This window comes from Ambystoma mexicanum, chromosome 13 (assembly GCF_040938575.1).
Source record: "Ambystoma mexicanum isolate Mex_15411 chromosome 13, UKY_AmexF1_1, whole genome shotgun sequence".
Lineage (NCBI taxonomy): Eukaryota > Metazoa > Chordata > Amphibia > Caudata > Ambystomatidae > Ambystoma > Ambystoma mexicanum.
Window position 1 is genome coordinate 390,893,571 of NC_090938.1, and position 22,876 is coordinate 390,916,446.

At 47.7% G+C, this 22,876-nt stretch overlaps 1 protein-coding gene across 2 annotated transcripts in view; it reads left to right on the top strand.

Moving 5' to 3' along the window:
• The first annotated feature begins 4,383 nt into the window (after positions 1-4,383).
• NGDN (neuroguidin) overlaps positions 4,384-22,876 on the top strand; it is a 106,865-nt gene continuing 88,372 nt past the window's right edge. Inside the window, exon 1 of one of the 2 annotated variants that reach the window (XM_069633955.1) lies at positions 4,384-4,512. The gene's annotated coding sequence lies outside the window, so the exon portion shown is untranslated. The remainder of the gene's footprint in view (positions 4,513-22,876) is intronic. The other variant, XM_069633956.1, reaches the window with a different exon arrangement.

Consider the following 22,876-nt stretch of genomic DNA (forward strand, 5'->3'; position numbering starts at 1 on the left):
GGCTGCGAACTCTCAAGTGGTTAATAACCACTGAACAGGTTATCAGGCCTTGTTCTGTCGAGAGAGGGGCGCCCGCTACCTTTGCAAACTAAATTTCAAGGAACCTGGGATTGGTAACCCTAGGTTTCCTGGGGGCAACCAGACGTGGTCTCCCTCTCACTGTGCTTAGAGTGGCATCAGCTTCACCTCACTGATGATCCCCAACAAGGGTGAAACAGGTGTATGGGGTTGCTGGTGGTACTCTCGTTCAGGTTGGAATTGCCATTGCATTTCGGTGCTGGACTGCCCCTGGGCAGGACAAAGACTGATATGCAAATGGATATTTCCCATCTGTGAAAGGCACAGTGAGTATAAGCAGTGGCTGCGAACTCTCAAGTGGTTAATAACCACTGAACAGGTTATCAGGCCTTGTTCTGTCGAGAGAGGGGCGCCCGCTACCTTTGCAAACTAAATTTCAAGGAACCTGGGATTGGTAACCCTAGGTTTCCTGGGGGCAACCAGACGTGGTCTCCCTCTCACTGTGCTTAGAGTGGCATCAGCTTCACCTCACTGATGATCCCCAACAAGGGTGAAACACGTGTATGGGGTTGCTGGTGGTACTCTCATTCAGGTTGGAATTGCCATTGCATTTCGGTGCTGGACTGCCCCTGGGCAGGACAAAGACTGATATGCAAATGGATATTTCCCATCTGTGAAAGGCACAGTGAGTAAAAGCAGTGGCTGCAAACTCTCAAGTGGTTAATAACCACTGAACAGGTTATCAGGCCTTGTTCTGTCGAGAGAGGGGCGCCCGCTACCTTTGCAAACTAAATTTCAAGGAACCTGGGATTGGTAACCCTAGGTTTCCTGGGGGCAACCAGACGTGGTCTCTCTCTCACTGTGCTTAGAGTGGCATCAGCTTCACCTCACTGATGATCCCCAACAAGGGTGAAACACGTGTATGGGGTTGCTGGTGGTACTCTCGTTCAGGTTGGAATTGCCATTGCATTTCGGTGCTGGACTGCCCCTGGGCAGGACAAAGACTGATATGCAAATGGATATTTCCCATCTGTGAAAGGCACAGTGAGTAAAAGCAGTGGCTGCGAACTCTCAAGTGGTTAATAACCACTGAACAGGTTATCAGGCCTTGTTCTGTCGAGAGAGGGGCGCCCGCTACCTTTGCAAACTACATTTGAGGAAGGTTTGCAACAAATCTTCGCCACACACACCAAACCTTGTTCACAAATCATGCTCCTTTGCGATCTTAACCTTGGCCCTAAAGACAGCCCAGCCTTATTACTAGCTAACGTAATAACGGAACTAGGCTTTTCACACCGCATTAACAAACCTACCCATGACAAAGGCAGAATTCTCGACTGGATAGTTGACCTCAACTGTGAAACAAACATCCTCACCAATACAATATGTGGATGGACTGACCACCATGCGATCATGTTCAACATGCAGCCTTGTTCAAACCCCCCCTCTACCAGCCTCCTGGCTCCTCCTGCCTTAACAAGAAACAACAAAAGCATCACGACTGAAAACCTACTACCTCTACTTCAACCCCTCATAAACTACTCAAACATTAATACAGACCCATCCACCTTTGTAGAGCTCTACAACTGTACGCTCTGCCAAGCCATAGACACCATTGCCCCCTTGAAACTTCGGAAAGCTAAGCCTCAAGCTCATCTCAACAACTGGTTCACCTCCAACCTTAAAAATCTTCACAACAATAAAAGGAAAGCTGAAAAAGCCTACAAAATTCAAATCTCTAACCTTACTAGAGATGACTTCCTAAAGGCAGCTAAAGCATACAAGCTAGCCATCCTCCAAACAAAAAGTGAAATCTATAATAGAATTTCCAACACTAAATCTTGTTCTAAAGAACTAAATCCTCTGAGAACTTGAATCGCCTATCCCACCCTCAGAGTCCTGTGCTAAAGACAAGGATTGGTGCATCAAGATTCAAACAGCCTTACTTAACAAAAACGTGCAGCTACAAGCTAAAATCGAATTAAAAAATCTCATTATTAACACAGACGTAAGACTCCCGAAATCCCAACGTCCAGCAGAGATCCCTTGCAGCCTTTTTAAATTATCTCCACTATCCATCACCAAAGTGGAAAAGCCTAAAACCCTCCCAATGCCAAGGCGATAAATGCCCTGATGCAGTCATTAAAGAAACAGCTAAAGATCTTGCTCCGGCAATCACAGTCTTCATGAACTCATCTTTTGAATCTAAAAAAGTCCCGTCCAACCTGAAAGACGCCTGGGTTCTCCCTCTCCTAAAAAAAAACAACATTGATCCAAATGTCCCTACTAACTATAGGCCCATCACCACAGTGCTATTCCTATTGAAAATTCTCGATAGGGCATCCTATCTCCATATACTGACTCATTTGGAAGCTAATAACCTCCTAGGCCTTCTGCAAACTGAATTCTGGCCCAGACAGGCACGGAAACAGCGCTTATAGATCTAAAACACAAATTGACGAGCAAATAGACAAAGGCAACATATCACTCCTCCTTCTCCTAGACTTATCAGCTGCATTTGATCTGATCAGTCACGAAATCCTTTGCAACCACCTCTCCTCTTCAGCCCACTTCTCTAAAGAAGCTAGAGTGGATTTAATCCTTCTTAGAAAACAGAACGATGCGAGTGTTCTCGCCCATATCCTCTGCTGACCTTGTGCAAGTGACATGCGGTGTGCCTCAAGGCTCCTGTGTCTCTAACTCTATATAACATATTGACCAAGCCATTATTCAACGACCTGGACCACTTGGGTGTCAACTACACTAATAATGCAGATGACACCCATGTCCTCATCCCGATCTCGGGTAATCATGACACCAACTCCAACTTACTAAATAAAATCTACCTCATCATTCAGGCATGGAAGGCCACTCCTGGCCTCTGCTTCAATAATGAGAAGATGGAACTGTTATTAACCGGCTCACAAGTCAAACTAAACTAACTTGACACCACCTTCAGTTCCTTCTGTATTGATGGCATTAACATCTCGGGCTCTCCAAAGTCGTCAAGAACTTAGGCGTTTATATTGACTCCTCCATAACACTCACAAAACAAGTGAACGCAGTTGCCTCCGCCACAGCCTACACCTTTAAGTTAATAAACGCCTGGAGACCTTTTCTCTCCCTCACAAGTTGCTCCACCTAAGCCAGGTCATTGATCTTACCCAAACTGGATTATTGCAACGCACTCTACCTTGGAACTAGCAAAAGAAATCTAAACAAACTTCAGATCCTCCAAAACAATGCTATCGAACAGCCTTTAACATTCCCCGATCTCACCACATCTCCAAAACCTGGAGGAATGCAGGCTGGCTCTGCATCAATAACAGAATCTCTTTGAAAACCCATACCCCCACTCATAAGTGCCTATCAAACTCAGCACCTAATTACCTGGCCTGCAGATTCACAAAGAAACAGTCGTCCAGACCCACCAGATCAGCCTAACTACACTGCCTCAAAGTCCCCAGGCATAACCGTCAGAAATCTGGAGGTACTAGCTTCCCTGTATTAGCCTCCAAACTTTGGAACTCCATAATCACCGATATAAAAACTATACGCGCTCTCCCCAAATTCAGTGTAAGCCCAAAAAATCTCTCACTACCCGTGAAACCAACTAACTACAATAGATCCTCTTGTCGTTTCCACCCGTTTCTACCTAATTATCTCCTGCTCATGCAATATGTTGTAAATATGATCGTGTTTTTGTCAACCATATCTTGTACAAATGTCAAGGAATAATGCGCCCAGGTACCTGAGGGTTTGAAGCACTATGCAAATAAATATACAATGCAATGAACATGCAGGCACCTAGTTAGAAACACAGGCAAATGAACGAACACTGTCCTATACAGAGAGCTAAAGAAACGCGGATGGGGAGAGGATCAAGAAAGACATCTTGTGTGTTACAGACTGTTTCTGGCTGGTACAGTTCAGTGCACTGCTTGGCAGTACTGAGCTGTAAAGTTAGGCACATGCCCCTGCAATGTTGAAATCACACCACCACACCTCCCAAAATAAGTAAAGTTAAAGAAATCACGGTAAGGGAACTTTATGCCCTAGCTCCACCCCTCCGGTGGGCCTACATTTCACCCCGGCACAGGAGGGATAGCGATACTACTTATTAATTTTATTTAGTGCTCATTTGTAAGGAGCTTATACATCGGGTGAAATGTGTTTCAAAGCGCCCACATGGCAATACACCTCTCACTCTGAAACACTTCCAAGACATATAAAATAAATAAATAAACATCCGCCCGCGCAAGGCATGAGGAAAGTCCTCCTCCCGAATCTCTCGCTCCCTAGGGACAAAGCACGTAGCCGCCATACGTAAACGTTCATACGTCATGACGCCTAAAAGGCATTTCAGAAAATGTCGGCAAACTTTTAAACCAACACACAATGCTATCGGGTCTCATAGGGACTTAATGTGTGTTTCACTGCAACATATGGCCTCTCTTTACCACACGCTCGTTTTCAGTTTCCAGGCATCATCAGGTGAGTGCATCCAGCTCTTTTATTGAATTTTATATGCATTTCTTTTAGCTTCCATTAGCTCCGTTCCTTCTCGCTCCTTTGTTATTGGTAAGAGGAGCTGCTTTCCAACCTCTGGAAACGCACGTTGAAGAGGCTGCAGCTGAAGGTGCAATTTTCGATGTTGAAATAAAGCATTGTAATTATGTGACTTTCTGAAATTACAGAGGGCAGCATGTTGTTGGTATTTTGGACAGTAGCTTCTCCGAAGCTCATTAAAGGTGCAGTTAAGGCTCTGGACTGCACGCAGACGCAGTAACTGCTGTGCAGCTACTACACAGACCGTGGTCTGGTGTACGTGAGTATGTATATATAAAATACCTGCGCCGGCTGACGATTGCAGACGTGCTACTGACTTCAGCTGCAGTGCATACTGTGAAAATAATGATTCCCCAGGGCTAATGGCTGCAGATCCGGTACTTTCTCTGGGTCTAATGGCTCGTCTGTGGATAATGACTGCAGGCACAGTGTCTGTTCTAGGTCTAATGGTTGCAGACCTATAAACAACCCCTGGATGAATATCAGCAGACACTACCTTCACTACAGGGGATAAACAGCATTGTGGAGGAATGGGGGTCAGGGGGGCTTGACATGGTAAAAGTCCTGCCACTTGCTCCCCAAATGCAGTGAGCGCAATTCCATATGGTCTGATTCGTGCCCACCCCCGCTCCAATCTACTTTTTTGGTAACAATAGTGGCAGATGGCATTTTAACACAACAAAAATAAATAAAACTGCAGAATCATTACAGATACAGTAAACTCATTTATTAGAGCTCTGTCCAGGTGCTCTGGGGCAAAATACATACAAAATTGCATATGGATTGCACCAACAAAAATGACTTCACAGAAAATGGCTTTGCAAGGAGCATCATCAGTCTTTGATACTTGGAGGCCCCATGGAAGTGACTTTAGAATAAGTTGCCATAAGAAAGCCAAATGGCAACTAACTTCGTGGTGCAAAATACCTACATTGCACTCTTGTTATTTATGAAGCAGCGCTATAGTCAGGCTTTTAAAAAAATAAAATAAAAAATAACAGCATGATATATTAACATAAGCTCAGAAGTGAGTCACAGAGCTGCAGATAAGACACGGTGTGATTAAATGTTCTGCCCAGGATCACACACTTTGGTTAAATGGTGAAATCGGGATGTGAACAATTTAAGCAACTGAGCACATCTTCCCAGGTTTAGTTGATATATTCATTAAGGTTTCCCATTACATTTCATGTGCTTAAATAATACTTTTATTTAATGCAATGCCTTGGAAGCAAAGCACATTACATAAGAAACTACCATTTCACAATTAACTTTTACTCTATATACATCGTTATAGAAATATATTGAGCAGTAGGTGGATGGCTTTACTTTTATTTTCCCCATCCTACATACAATGTCATAATAGCATTGTGTAGATTAACGTTAGCCTAACAAACCCCTTCCCCCTTGAGTAAAGCCATAGTTATTATTATTTCATAAAGCCTGCCGCATTATGCACCCTTCTCACTGCTGATCACGCCTTCCCATGCACATTTCTAAAGGGGCAACAGTCTCTGCAAATAGCCCCCCTCCCTCCCATCAGTGCCCAATGGCTCACATTAGCTGGGGCATTGTCCTGGCAGCAGTACACCTCTCCCGTTCGGAAAGGGTAAGGTGTCTTGCTGCCAGGACAATGCAGTGAGCAATTCCTGCTCAGCACGGCCACATTGTCCTCCCAGCAGGACACCTTTCCCTTAGGGCACCCTCATTGAGTTGAAGAACGTGAGAAGTGTCCCAGTGACAAAAGTCCCGTCCAGGCTCTCAAAAGAGTTTGGGGGGGGCAGCTTGCCCCCCTGTACCCTCGCTCGGTACGCCACTGCTTCTCTAGCACTATTGGTAAAGGCCCATCACATCCTTGAATGAGTGCAGACACAATACCTGCTAAGGACTTCGTACACAGTATGTACCTGCTCATCAGCTACATCTGACAATACCTACCCTGGGGCAAATAATTACAGACACAGTCCCGGATCAGGGATACTGATACCAGACACAGGACCTGCCTTGGAACTAATGCACAGATTACTTACCGGTAATCTTCATTGCTCCTAGTCTATTGTTCCTCATCACAGTATCTCCTATGAGGCTCCACCTCCTGCACAGGAACTTTTTTTTTTCTTGGAGGTGTATATCTACTACTTACCCATAATCCGCAGTGCATTGCAAAGCCAGTCAGACCATAGGACCATCCACACCAAGGGAGGGCGCCTAGAGTCGGCAGTACTGTGACGGCGAAGATTAGGACTAGAAGTAATGATGATTACCGGTAAGTAATCTGAGCATTATCTCCAAGTCCCTCTTCCCCGTCCCAGTAGTCGCCTATGAGCGATACCCAAGCCAACAAGAAGTGGATGGGCACAATGAGACCCCCATACCAAGAGGCCAACGCTGCAACCCCACAGAACATAGAAAGTAACAAACAAAAAGGCAGAGGAGTGCCATTGAAGCCCTCGCACTACACAAGAGCAGTCCAGCCCATGGACCACCACCAAGGATCCAGGATCAACGGACAAAGCAGCCGGACCCACCAAACAAACCACCCAGCAAACAATGTCCAGAAACCCCCAATGCCGCCCAGAAGCCAGCGAAGGCAGAAACAGACCCACGTGAAACCAAGGAACATGCAACACCACAGAAGGCAAACCCGTGGACCACAACAGAAGACAAGCAACCAAGAGAGCCTGCATCCAAAAACAACGCAGGCAAAAGGAGCAAATGGACTGACAGCAGAAGTGCAAACCAAGGAGCAGACCCAAGGAGGACCACCCACCCAGAGGAAGCCGGGAGAACACCAAACCCCCAGGAGAGCGCGAAGGGCCGTAGATGGGAGAGGGGGCATCCTGCAGTGCCAGAAGGGAACCACCCATACCACTACTGGGGATACTGAAAGAGACAGGGCAGCCAGGAGGACCACCAAGAAGGCACAACCCCGCAGACCGCTAAGAAGCCTCAAGACGAAGACAGACAGAGCCAGGAACCAATGCCAGAGGAAGGCCATGAGATAACCACCCAGGCTACTTGCTCACTCCGACCCGCCGCACCCAACCTGCACAAGGCCAGGGATGCCAAGAGACACCTGAGAGGACCACCAGAAGACAACCCTCACCAGGGAACCAACACCAGGCTGTTAGGCAGAATCCTGTGCAGTGCCCTTAGGGACCACTACACAAAATTAAGACTACAAGTGGCAAAACAAGTTCACATTTGGTACAAGCCTGTACTACACTGTTAGAGTGGTAGGAGTAGCGGAGCAGCCAGACTTATCTCAAGAGCAAATGAGCAGTAGCAGAGATTACACGACAGACTACAATTACTGTGACTCAAGCAAACACTGACTCAAGGTTTTTGGTTAAAAAGTAAAGGTACATTTATTTTAAACCATCTGTTCACAAAACACTTCACTTCTATTAAATTAAAACCACACGCAAAATACACCACACACAACCAATTCTCCTTGTGCAGAACAACTCAAAGTAAGTACCTTAGGATTTGACAAACCGGTGTTATGAAACAAAAGGCGTTACCAGGAATACATATGCGATCACTTTTTGACAGTATTGACAGTTCGGTTTTACTAAAGATACGCGTACCCGCGGGAAGAAATGTTACCGGAGTTAAAACACACTTAGCATCTGTGTTAACACAAGAGAGTTGGTGAGAAAAATCATAGGCAATACTTTTGTCAAGGCAGACAGAACCAGAGAACACTTTCTGACAAGAAGATCAAAGTCAATAGGCCTGCGCCAGTGTCAAGTGGAACCGGGTTCCGGTTGTGGAGGATCACACAGTCAGATAGTTCACGATTCAAGGTTGCCAGGAGTACTTGGATATTGTCAACAGATGAAGCAAAAGTTATAAGAGGGAAGGAAGACAAGGGCAAGCCTTGGATGAGGAAAAAAGGGTTCAGCCTAGTTCCTCAAAGTTGGACACAGTACCTTCTTCTTTGAAGAAGCTGGTGCCACAGCAGTTGTTCCTGGTAGTTTCCTGCAGACTCACGGTTCCTGGAGCTTCAGTCGTGGGGACAAGAAGGAGGATGTCTGGAGTGATCTGCACTACCCAGGGATGAGGCCAGCAGCAGCGACCAGTGAATACAAAGTACGCTCTTTTAAAACAGGAGAGGCTCTACAGATGCCTATCCGGACCACTACAGCCTTGTGCAGCGATTTTGACCACGAAGAGGATCCTCTGGCTGTGGAAGGTGAGCTGGTTGATCCCACCAGGCTTAATGGAAGAAGACTCCGGACTGGATCTTCTCTTGTCGTTGAAGGGTAGATAGCTCAGGACTGCAGCAGGGCTCCACCGGGACTCGGTAGTTGCAGCAGCCGCTTTCTTCTCCGCTTCTCTTCGGTTCCTTGCAGTTCCAGTGGCGACTCTCACTTCCAGTCCAAGAGTCCTGCCTTTTATGCAAAAATCCCCCATTCATACAGCCTGGCTGTCAATCACACAGCAGGGGGGTTGTCCGGCCTGGACAACCACCCGAGCCAATCACGACAAAGTGCGACTTGGGTTTCCAAGGATACCCTGTGCAAGGGTGACTACACCCCTCCCTCACATACAGCCCACCTAGAACCCCAGGCGCCAAGAGGAGGGCTTCTTGGAAGAAGCTTGCCAAAAGACGGTGAAGAAGGAAGGCAAACCTGGTTTGCCGCGCAAAGTAAAACACAAGAAGGAATAGAACAAAAAAGAAATGGCGAATAAACCCGACCGGAGCAAAAAGAAAAAAGTATTTGGTCAGGCGGGTTTATGTTCGAGGCTAATATGATAGCCTGGAACAGTACCACGGTTATATAGTATAATCGCGGTAGAAAAGTTAGGGTGGATACCACTGCCACCAGCCAAGTCTAAATGTTAAAAGAGTAAAACAAAGCTCAGAGAGGCACAGACAAAAAGGGATAGGAATTAACCCTTTCCAGTACTTCATGTAAAACGTGGTGTACTGGGTCTGTAGTTTTAAATGACTACATAAAGTAAATGGCAACTTTACCTGTTTCTGGGGGACAGTAGTCAGCCCCAGAAAAATGGAGTCAGTGGGAAGTCTAAAAGACAACCCTGTGTCACTGCACTGAAGGTGCTGTGTAACGAACCAAAAAGTGGGTCTCGTGGAGTGGTGTGCTCCAGAGCCCAAGATCACATGAACAGTAGAAATGCACATGGAAAAACACATGTAAGAGTGAGAAAAATGGCTCACACTCTTACCAAGTGGAAAAAAAAAACTCCAGAAATCCAGACAAGCTGCTGGGGGACTCACTAGGTGAGGGAAATTAGCCATAGAATGGGAATTCTCCCTAACACAGGCCAGAGCACCGAGTCCCAAGACCCCTGAGGTGCATGAACAGATGGACCACCCAATGGAGAACCCGAGAGACCCGGAAAAGATGGGCCAGCCAAGCCGCCCCGTGCCACCAGGCACTGGGGCATGGGAAAGGCAGGAAGACCACACAACCGGAAAGGCAACCCGAACCTCTGCATAGTCCAATACAGAAGAAGGGCAGAACCATAGGACCGATGGAAATGCACCACCACAAGAACCACTCCCCAAGCCGAAATACACCACCAACAGAACCACTGCCCAAGCCGAAACAGGAGGCCAATCGACAAGGCACCAACCTGCAGCCCCAGAAGGGAGACCAAGACCCCCACCTCCCGGCCAGACAGCAGAGGAGAGGGGAAGACCATATCCCCGTCAATCCTCCCTCACAGATGTGAAGCTGAGGGTTCCATGTGATAATATCCCCGCAAAAATATCGCCATACAAAAATTTCGCCATATTTTTGCGGCGATATTACCCCATGGAACCTGCGGGGGACACCCCTGCAACCCCCCCATCCATTTACCCCATAAATTATCCCCACCAAAAATATCGCCTATGGCCGTTCCCGACGACCATATGTACGGCGATATTTTTGGTGGGGATAATATTACTTGATACCAAGCTGAGGGAGCAACCAGAAAGCCCCTACTGCAAGAGACCGGTGCCCACCAAAAACCCAGCTCCATAGGAGGCCCAACCAAACCCATGGCAGCATGAGAGAAGGCTGGCGAATGCCCACGGGAAAGGGAAGTAGGGGAAACGACCAACAAACACCCAAGTCGCAGGCAGGTACAACCAGAACAGCTGGACAGTAGGGAGGAGTGAAGAGGGGGTGGGGTGAGGAGAAAAGAGCCTGTCCGAGGCGCAAGGACCCCCAAAAGAAGGGCGAGGACAGAACCCAAAGGCATTCTAGAAGCCAAATACAGACAGACACTGGTCAGAGCCCACAACTGGCAGCAAGATGAGAGGGAAAGGCCAACCAAAGCACCAGCGACAGGACTAAAAAGCGGCCTGCCCAACTCAAAAGCAAGCCCTGACAGAACCCTGAGGGGGACGTCCAGCTGTCGCCCCCACCCCACCCCAAACCTCACAGAAGGGGCCCAGGAGCCACCACACGAAGCAGCCAAAGAAAGGAGGAGAGGGCCGAATTTCCACCCCCCGCTCAAGAGACAAGCCCAATAAGTAGCTGGAGGCTAGTTTTTGGGCTGCAGGAGGCACCAACAGGATAAAGAACCCCCAAGCAGACCAAGGTACCACAGGCTGAGGCCACCTTCGGCCTCAGCGGAGCAATCCACAGAGACCCACACCAGGGAGGCTCGAAAAGCAGATGGGAAGGCCGCAGCTACCACCCCCAGCTGAGAACAGGCCGCGAGAGAAAAAGACTGGCAAACGAAAGACCCAACAGAAGCCGCTCCCCCAGTCAGGCACCCTGCAGGGCCAAAACCGGCAGGCACCCAGCCAGCCGAGAGGCAGACCTGCAAGGCCCAACACCTACAAGACAAATAGGGCAGGGGTACGCACCCTTGCAGCCCCACTCAACACCGGGTCACAAAAGGTTGCAACCCCCAGCAACCTGCCCAGAGCAACCCTCTGCCCTATTCACTGAGTCACCGGGATCCCATACAAGCCCACACCGCCACAGCAACCACACCGGCTGTGAGAAATTCAACCAACTACACTGGGGCGTGCGCAAACCCGGACTTTACTGGAACTTAGATGAAAGTCAATGATGGCCGAACAATTTCTGTAAAATGTGTGGGGCCAAGCTGAGCACACACTCCAATAAAACTGCACGACATACAGAGACCAGCAAGCTCTGGGTGGACACAGCCTACAGGTGCAGTCTGCCCTGGCACATGTAGCCGAAATGGGACACCCAGGAGCACACCAAGGCATCTCAAAGGGGGTGGTTAAACCCTACCTCCTGCCATGGTCAGCCAGATGAATAATAGACTCCATAGATCAGCCCGATCCTCCTTTGGCCCTGCTGGTGGCAGCTATGTACACCGATGTGCTATTATAAGCAGGCCCACAAGAGGCCCGAACGCAGAGCCAACAAAAGACAGGAACACCCCAACATCTCGGTTATGCATATGTGTCAACCCAAAGCCAGCCCCCCACCTCTCAGCATCAAGGGCAGCGAAAAGACATGTGACACATGCGTGCACAGTAGCAATCCCACAAGGGGGGGCTCCATCCAGAGGGAAGGAGTACGTGAAATGAGGGAGACAGAAAGCACGTTCATGCGACAGTTTCAAGGGAGACCCGCTGCTCTAATCGGGAACCACGGAGTGCACCATCAACCAGAGAGACCATCTGACCCACAAGACAAGAAGACGGGTGGACTTACTAGGACATGTATCCACCCCTATACCGAAGCAAAGCACGAGTTATGACCCCACGCATACAGGAGATCGTTGGATGGGACTGTGAGAAACCAGAAGGTGTCTCGCCCATTAGTCCCCAGGGATCTGCCATCCAGGTGGCCAGGACACGGCCATCTCTTTTGGATCCAGTTCCTGGGGGTGGACAAGTGCCGGAGGATCACCTGGGTAAGGGGTCTTCATGGAGTGGGACACTGGATGGTGAGACGCGGTATCCCCTTCCCTGTAACCCCTTTTCCCCATCCACTCCAAGAACAAAGTAGCATCAGTGAAATCCACACAGCCGGTGAGTTGGGAGACCAATACAGGACTGGTCTCTGTTGAAGCCAAGGTTGCAAGCAGCAACATTGTATGGTGAGCGCAGGAATGAACATTGTTAAAACGAGTGTGATAAGAAGAGTAAAGTTGAATTGCTGATGAGTGAGTGAACTTTAAAACCAAGAATACCTTTTGACAGAGTGGTCCGGCACTGCGTGGGTGCTCAATCAAATGTCTTTATAAGGTATCCAACTGAGCAGTAACAAAAGTGAAAGTAAGAAAAAGCCATATCAAGAAGAGAACAAGTAGTTGTAAATCAAAGTGGTCCTTCGCCGGGTAGATCAGAATCCTGCACACAGTCGAAGTCCTTCGATTTTGATTAACTTGTGTAGTTGGTCCTAGCCCGGCAGAGGGAGACCAATTGAAGATTTTGTGTTAAAGTGGGTCTGGGCCTGGTGGAGGGGGACCCGGGTGCACAGCCTGTCCTGGCTGATCAACGGCATGTCCTGCATGCCCCCATGCGCACAGTGAGCTGCCCCACCTTCGCCTTATTTATGCCCGAAGTGCAGTGTATGCACAGATCAGCTGTTACTGATCAGGAATTCCCCTTGCGCGCATCACCTGACCTTAAAAGGGCCGGCGGGATGAAACCGAGGCTCCACTCTGTTTCTAGGCAACAGCTTGCCTTAGTTTGAACATCCCGTCTCCTGTAGGCGGAAGCCGGTCCGGCGGAAGAAGCCCTAGGAAAAAGGCATCCTTCCTGTTCGCCGCTGGTCGCCACGGATCCACGCCAAAAGGTACCCATGCCAGTACCACAAATTGGTCCCATTCATCCCAATCTTTGAGCTGCCTTCGCATTTGTCCCCAGCTCAACTGAGCTCTCCACTATGAACTTCCCTATGCTTTAAACTGACTCCTCTAACTGCCACCAAACACAGACTTGCCATCCCGATATCCTCACGGAAGAACATTGTTCACATCCTGCATACTACTGTGCCCATCATGGCTGCGCCAACCCTCTGAACGCTCTCGACTTTCATAAGTTCATTTTATTAACACAAGCCAACTCGCGCTCACTGTACCTATTGTCGATGTACAACCTATCCTGTCCCCTGCCTTGATGCTAACAGCCTTCTGCACACCGTCCGATACTGGTGACCATATTGATACTGCTAACTACTGCACCCATTGCTTTTACTATGCCCCCAGTCCAATTAGCCTATTGCTATTAAAGTGCATTCTAGCCCACTGTACATGCTACATAATGTTCAATACCACTGCTCCATTATTTTCATACCATTGTATTGTCAATACCTTATTGCCTGATCTGCCCTACTGCCAAATTGCCTAATTTACGAGATACATTATGTACCTCACCTTGTCAACATGAGCCCACTTGGGTACATTAATTAACATATTAGTATTACTTATTACGACATGGTCCTCTAATACAGAAAACACTGCTGTTGTCAATATAACTATGCCTTCTAAACTGCCCATAGACAATGCAGGTACACCCATCGAGATACCTATAACAAAAACCCCTTGCAACACAGCACAGAGAAACCTTAGACTCATGTGCATGTGCATGATTGCCTAAAATATTCAAACCCCTCATCAGATATATCAATCTAGACCATATTCACTCTATAATACACCACCTTACAAAGACCACCCCACTACCTAACTCCAAGAATCGCTCTAATAGAAGTAAAACCACCACCAACTCACATGCCCTCCTCAACTCATTCCAACCACCTCAGCCAGGACCAGACCTTAAAGGTGCCTTAACAAATGCTAGGTCCCTAGTTGCCCATGCAACAGAAATAACAAAGGTCATTTTAGCAGATGACTACAACTTAATTGCCATCACTGAATCCTGGCTACGTGAAGCAGCAGACCCTAGCAGTTCCCCACAACTATACCATCCTTAGAGCGGCAGACCAGATTCACGCGGCGGAGGTATAGCGATCATCGCCAAAACCAACCTCTCCATGAGAATAACCTCCACGCCCAATCTCAAATCCTGTGAATCACTATCTATCAAACTACCTACTGCCAACTCCCACACTCTAAACATTCATCTCCTATATAGACCACCAGGCCCTATCAACACCTTTTTAATGAAGACATTTCCACCATCATCTCAGAGAATCTAAAAAATACCTCACAAACTCTATTGCTAGGAGACTTTAACCTAGGATTTGATGATATCAATGACCACCAGGCCACTTCTGTAGCTAATATCCTGACTGAACTTGGTTTCACACAAAGAGTGAACGGACCTACGCACATTAAAGGAAGAACTTTCGACTGGGTAGCTAACCACAATTGTAACATCTCCATCTCCTCTATCTCCCCACAAATCTGGACTGACCACCATCTAATATCCTTTACTCTAGATACTAAAAGACCTACCATACAAACACCACCACCCGCCCCCCCACTTTAACTAACTAGAAACAAGAAAAACATCACAACAGACAACCTCCTTACCCATTCTTAATTCTCTACCAGACTATTCAGACCCTAGCCTACTAGTAGATGAATAAAACAACGCTATGACTACTGCCCTCGATAGCATCACCCCTCTAAAATTCAGGAATAGCAAACCCAAAAACCATCTCAACTCCTGGTTTACACCGCACCTAAAAAACCTAAGACTAGAGAAAAGAAGACGTGAAACGGCGTGGAAACTACACCCCACAACAGAAAATAAAACTAATCTAAGCAATATCTCTACTCAATACAAAAAGGATATCTTCTTGGCCAAACAAACGTATAACGTCAGAATCACACAAGCCAACTCTAGCATGAAGGAGCTCTTCACCATTCTCAAAGAATTAGAAACTCCCATCATAGCACAGGATGACTCTATCAAAGCTAAAACATGGTGCTCGGACATCCAGCATGCTTTAGTCAACAAAGTCACCAACCTCCAAAACAAAGTAGCTCAAAAGAAAGCCTTACTAACTGCTCAGACTCTTTCACCCCCCCCCCAATAAAATACCTCTGCCCAAGCCAAAAGACCATACTCAATTTAACTTCTCCAAAGTCTCAATTATTGAGGTTGAAAAAACGTCTTGCTCTCAAACCTTCCAACTGCAAAGGTGACCAATGCCCACCTGAACCGATCAAGGACGCTGCCAGAGATCTAGCTCCCTTCATCGCCAAACTCATCAACACCTCATTCACCACTGGCACCATCCCCTGCAATCTAAAAGAATCTTGGGTACTCCCACTTCTGAAAAAACAAACATTGGACTCTAATATACCCAACAACTACAGGCCCATCACCACTGTGCCTTTCCTATTAAAAATCTTAGACAAGGTAGCATACACCCGAGTTCAAAACTTCCTAGAGCATGACCACCTTCTAGGCTCACACCAATCTGGTTTCTGGCCACAACATGGCACAGAAACTGCACGTATCGATTTGAAGGCCCAAATAGACACACTTAGAGATAAGGGTAAACTGGCACTTCTCCTCTTACTTGACCTCTCGGCTGCATTTGACTTGGTGGACCACAAAGTCTTATGCAGTCACCTGGACCCAGCAGCCCACTTCTCGAAAGAAGCTATAGCACGGATACATTCGTTCCTCAATGACAGGACTATGAGGGTCTTCTCCCCATCGGCATCAGCAGACCCCATACCCATTACTTGCGGAGTGCCCCAGGGATCATGTGTCTCTCCAACGCTCTACAACATCTTCACCAAGCCACACTTTGACGATCTCGACCATCTGGGTATCACCTACACTAATTATGCAGATGATACCCAGATCCTCCTACCACTCACTGGGGATTATGAGGAGGATCTGGCTTTGGTGAACAGAGTTCATAGCATCGTTCAGGCATGGATGGCCAATCACGGCTTGTGCCTGAACAATGACGAAACAGAGCTCATCATCCTAGGTACTGCATCTCACATTACCACACTCAGTCATGATTACGCGTCTTTCATTATTGATGGGAATATCATCAATGTCCCCAGAGAAGTAAAAACCGTAGGCTTTTACTTGGACTCAACCCTATCATTCACCAAACAGGTAAATTCCCTGGCTTCGGCCACAGCATACACATGCAAATTAATACGAGCTGGGAAACAATTCCTATCAGCTGACAGTTGCCTGATATTATCTAGTGCCCTCATCCTATCAAAACTTGATTATTGTAATGCCTTACACATAGGGGCGAACAAACACATTATCAATAAAATACAGGTACTCCAAAATAATGCCTTCTAAGTATTCCAAGAAGAGAACACGTATCCGAAATAAAAAGGAAACATAAATGGCTATCCACCCAAGAAAAAAATCAATCTTAAAACTGCCTCCCTCATCCACAAATGCTTAAACAAGAAAGCCCCTTGCTACCTAGCAGAACGATTCATCAGAAAAACCACAATTAGACCTTCAAGAACAGCCCACTCAAATTGCCTTCAAGTCCCACGTTTCAAATTATCCACCATTGGAGGTTCCAGATTCCCAGTCAGGGCTGTACAACTGTGCAACGCCCTACCACACACACTAAGATCAGACCAAACCTTTACCAAATTCAGGCAGAACCTAATCAAATGGCTCATGGAGAAAGACAAGTAATACCTCCTCCTGCACTTCCTCCTCTGGTACAAATATTTGCCTGTCCACATGTATCTTTGCATCCTCTAATGTATGCCAGACAATAACCACGATAGTCACCTAGTATGCCTGCTATCTGTGATTTGCTGTCTACCAGTGTATTTCCACCATGCTTGCTTTGATCCTCAACCTTTGTAACCTTGAGAATACTGTTTGTAATTATGTTCCGTAACCTCTGTAACCAAGCTGATACGTATTCTTATCTCCTGCGCCCTGATACCCTCGGGTCTGGCGGGCACATCAAATAAATAAACAAACAAAACAAAACGGCAAATCACCCGAGAAGTTATATATGTGAAATCCTAAGAAGAAAGGAACTTTAATGTTTTTCGTGTTGCATCATGCTCTCTGAAATTAGAGACTTTGGCATAGAAGGCCTGATGTTGAAGTTCTGAACTGCATCTGTCTGCTAAAGTCCTCACCGGGAACACACCGTTGCCCCGCAGGAGACGCAACCACGGAAGGTCCTACACCACCACTCCCCAGAGCCCAGCTCCAGGAAGAACCAGTCCCTGTCAGAGACCAGAGAAAAAGAACTGGGGATTAGGGGTGTATGTATACCTGAAAGGAAAAAAAGTTCCTGTGTGGGAGGTGGAGCCTCATAGGCGAGTACTGTGATGAGGAAGAGGGACATGGAGGCAATGACGTTTGATGCAATACCATCTAATCCGTTACATATGACAGAATACCTGCCCTGGGGCTTATAACTACAGACACAATACCTGCTCTGCAATAATGTTGGCATGCACAGTAGGTACTCTCGGGCTAACGATTCCAGTCACAGGATCTGCTCTGGAGCTAATGGTATTTAACACAATACCTGCTCATGAGCAAATCTGGGGTTAATGACTGCAGAAACAGTAAAAACCCCCATGCACCCTTTCCCTTCCGTGCGTCCGTTCCCATTCCAAATTCCCCTCTGACACCTCGAACCACACTCTTGGAAATTAAGTGAAGTGTAAAGAAGTGATCAGTAGGGATAAACCGTTGTCCCACAATTTTCAAAACGTGTTTGGTGGAACTGATGGGATGCTTATTCACTTCTATTCACTTGTGCCAAAAGGGTATGCCCAGACGTGGGTCCCTTGCTCGTTGCGCCATAGGGAACCAAGCTTTAAATCTCACTGAGGAGGCCCAACAAGGCTGAAACATGTCTGAGGTTGCTTGTGTTTCCGTGCAGAGGAGACCTGGCCTAGCAGTTCTGGCTGGGCTGCTACCATTGGTGGCAGTAGCTGACTGATTTGCATATGGCTGGACCCCTTTTGCAATAGCACAGACGGGCTAATATTCTGTGGCATGGAAGGTTGCCTAGAGCGTTGCCAGTGGTTCAGACTTATTCGAAACCTTCCACCTATCACTTTTTTGGTTGATCCGTGTGCAAAGGTCATTTTAAATGAGTGCATCAATGATAGTTGTGCACATTGAGGTGTTTTACACTTGTGGTTTCTTGCTAAAATATGATAGTGGGGTATTCAGTGGAAGACATCAAACTTAACCATGTGAAGAAATTGGTAAACCCGCAACAATTCCAAGAAACAATATTGAGTCCAGAGTGGCTAGGATTGTTTAGTAACTCTGGTCATTTCCATAATTGAGGACAGAAGTGGAGATAGCCAAGTGATGTTGGGATCAGCCCCCACCCAAGGAGGATATCTGCGTAATTAGATCAGTGTTTAAGGCAGGGGCGTTTTGTGTGTTGGTTGCACTTTTTTGATCGACACCCGTCACTGGCAATTGTACCTCAAGAATTGAGGTGTTCTTTTCCCACCAAATGCACAACTGCGCAAGGCAGAGTGTGGAAAGGTGCTTCTGGCCATTTTAAAGTAAATCCCGATTTTCAAAAGACATGCACTTATCGAAGCACCCGGGGCATTTATTTTCGCTGGGCCTATTTGGAACAGGTGCAGGGGGATATAAAATTAATGGGAAGGTCACTTCTGATCCCCTCATGCAATGAGTGAGTGAATGCTGTGTGTGAATAAGCGAGGGAATGTTGAGTCAAAGTGTGTGTATTTTATTGGCATTTTCAACACCTGTAACCCCCCACCCACTCGATCCCAACACATGTAACCAACAACACACCCAGTCCTGTCCCCCACCCCCCATCCTTGAGTCCATAAACTCTATAGATGGCTCCCAGTCCCAGGTTTCTGTGGTGGCCAGCTCTCTCGTCAGCCGGTGTATTGTTAACCTTTTCTTCAAGGAATCTCGATGACCCGTGGCTCCTGCCTTAAAGGGAGTTCACTCAAGAGGGATCCGTTGACGACCTGTTGAAGAACTCTGCTAAACCAGGTACATTGGGGTAGTACAATATTTTTAGATGGGAACAAGACTCTGCTAAACAATATATGGACTGGGCTTGTCAATATACTTTATTTACAGGTTGCCCAGGTGGGGGGATCCTCACACAGAATTGTGTCTTGGGTAGGGACAAAGTATTCTGCCAATTGCTTAACCACTTGTTTCTCTCCAGTGTCTGGTCACTGATGTTGGTTTTAGACTTGTATGTCATTTAAACTGTCAGCAGTTGGTGCATGTGGTACCACAGATACTGTACATATTTATCATTTTAGTATTGTGTGTGTGTGTGTGTGTGTGTGTGTGTGTGTGTGTGTGTGTGTGTGTGTGTGTGTGTGTGTGTGTGTGTGTGTGTGTGTGTGTGTGTGTGTGTGTGTGTGTGTGTGTGTGTGTATCTTGAACCTTATTTATATAAAGAACTGTGTTATCACTAGCATAGTGTGTGGGCATTCCTTTGTGGGGGCTTGAAGAATACACTGTACTTAAGAACCAGCCCGCATCACTTCCTGAGAGCTAAGCCTTGATGGCTCGTCCATTGCTACCAACAATAGAGAATCTTGGCTGAGGTGCTCTGTGCTTCTACTCTGCCATATTAGAGGGCCAGAGTGCAGATAAACCTCCCCCACTCCATTCTTTACAAACATTCCTTCCTGTAACCCCCATTTTCCCTCAGCGTGACGCTCCTGTTTGGATGAGTGTGTGGGCAGCTTCCACTCCCGCCCACTCGTTGAGGGTTAGCGGGGGGTTTTAACCGGGCCCCTTAGGAACCCATTTCTTTGAGCCCTTTGTCCACTCCCACATTCTCCTCTTGAGCAGTTCCTGCACCAATCTTTGTTCTTGCCTTGGTGACCCTTCGTCCTCAATCTTTAGGACCCTCGTACCTTCCTCGCATGTGGTGACCTCAAGCTGTTACCCTTCCCATTTGAACAGTAGTCCCCAGGGAAAGGTCAATTTATAGCGTATGTCCGCCCTCATAAGGGCACGCACCATCGGGCCCATCATCCTTGTGATGCTGGAACTGCATCGGAGGGACAGGGCCTCCTTATCCTTGTCCTTTACTGCCTTTTATTGTGTTCTGTCGTGTTTTCCTCGCAGGAGTTTGTGTGGGACTCCTGGCGGTGCAGCTCTCTCTTGGTTTGCTGAACAGACCCATGGCACCCATGGGTAGGGGTGCAACACTGTGCCCCTAGTGTATGTTTTTGGGTACCTGTGGGTGGCCCACAGAGCAGGGTACGGGCTGGTGGCAGCTCTGTGCTGAAATGACTGGTGCCCTGAGTGTCCTCCATTTTGGGATGACCAGGCCCTGTCATTGGAATTGGTAGATTCCTGATGGAGACAAAATGGCCCCCATGGCCTCTTGCCTTCCATTGTCTGTTACCTTGATATTCCCGAAGTCCCGGGAAGCCCTGCCTCTGTCCCTTCCCCCTGACTGGCTGTTAGGTGGAAGTTCCATATATGGTAGTGTGGGGAAGTGCTGACCAGACTGGCTGGAGCCTTCGCAACGACCGTATGTTGTGGGTACACCTGTGGGTGGGACCTGGGTGAATGGAGTGTGTGACGAATACGCATTCTATGTTGTGGGTGTCTAGTATCTGGTGGTTGACACAATGACTGAGACAGCCCTGCCCGAAACCGATATTAATGCAGTATGAAGTGTTGAATGGCTCGGTACTTGTCCCAATACACATAACTTGTTGTGAATGTCTGGAGAGAAGTGAATGGCCTGAATGCACTGTGTGCCTGATTGGGTGCCTGCCTGCATGAATGCCCTTCATAGTGATTGGATGCTGCAGTGTGACCCAGTGGAATGAATGGGAGATCAACAGTATATCTGGGGACCTCTCACTGCTAGGAATCGTGTTCAGAAGTGTTCAGAACACGGCGGAACTCCAAAGGGAAGCGCCCGGACTATTGTCTGCCACGGTCGATGACCGCCATCGCCGACTGTAGCCGCCGTGCTCCCGTTTTTGCCTAGAACTTCATTGATCCAAGGATGCTCTCGCCCGCATCGTCGCTGCTGTATCCTGCTGGAGAAGGCCTGACCGTCAATTGGTTTCCCGCCACCCAAAGACCACAGAGACGCTGACGACTCAACGCCCTTGCTGGGCCACAGTTCTTCAAACTCTTTGCAGTACAGAACTATCGACACTGAGGTGCCCCGCACGCCACTTCCTTGCAGGACGTTTACGCTTCCCCGTCAACGAGCACCGCTAGGAACGACGTGGCCACTTCAACGTCGTAGCTCGACCTGTTCTCCTTCGGACGTTCGACGACCCGTGACTCCTGCCTTAAAGGAAGGGCACTCAAGAAGGGTCGTCGAGGAACGCTACGAAGCCAAGGTACTTTGGGGTTGCAGAACTATTGCAAAGTCTAGGGTAAACAATATATGGACTGGGCTTGTGATACATCTTTGCTTTACAGGTTGCCCAGGTTGGGGGGGCGGGGTCTCCACACAGAACTGTGTCTAGTGGTACGGGGCCAGCATTCTGCCAATTGTTCCACCATCTTGCTTTCCTTCCTCTCTCTACTGTTGGTTTCCTTTTTATCTTGATCTGTGTGTCATTCTGACCGTATGCACTTTAATGAGATCTGATAACCTTACTGGTACCACTTTAGAACTGTATATATTTACCATTGTTGATTTTCGGAGTACAAAGTGAGTTATCGTGATATTGTATATACCTTTTAAATATTAATTACATAAAGACTGTGTTGTAACCGATACAGTGTCTGGACATTCCTTTGTGGGTGCTTGGGGACTACACTGTACTTAAGAACCAGCCCGCATCACCTTCTGAGAAGCTAGGCCTTGATTGCTCGACCATAGCTACCAAGTAGAGAATCTTGGCTGGGGTCCTCTGTGCCTCTCCTCTACCATATAGAGCGCGGAAGTACAGGCACCCCCCACCGGCGTCTTACAATCCTACGCTCCACCAGGGTGGTCTGGGCAAGGTTCTGGAATAGCTGAAGTTTGGAGCCATTGTAGCTAGTTGATCTGGCCCTCCTGGCAGCCACCAGAACCTTCTCCTTCTGCCTGTACTTGTGTAAGGCCACCACTACATCTCTGGGTCCGGCCCGTGGCTCTCCCCTCTTTGGCCCCACTTAGTGTATCCGGTCCAACTCTATCCCCAACCAGTCTTCCACCTCCAGTGTGTCCGCAAACACTTTCTGCGCCATTCAGTGCAGTTCCTTGTCTGCCACCACCTCAGCGAGGCATTTTATTCTGATGTTAGATCTTCTCTTCTCAAGTGGTTTTCAAGGTCTTCGCTCTGGGTCTCGTGGTTCTGCGTGACCCTTGCTGATTGCTCTACAAGCTCATCTATCTTCCTTGTATCCTCTGTGACCTCTTGTATGGCGTTGGCCGCTGCATTGGTCCGCTCCTCTAGTTTCATTATG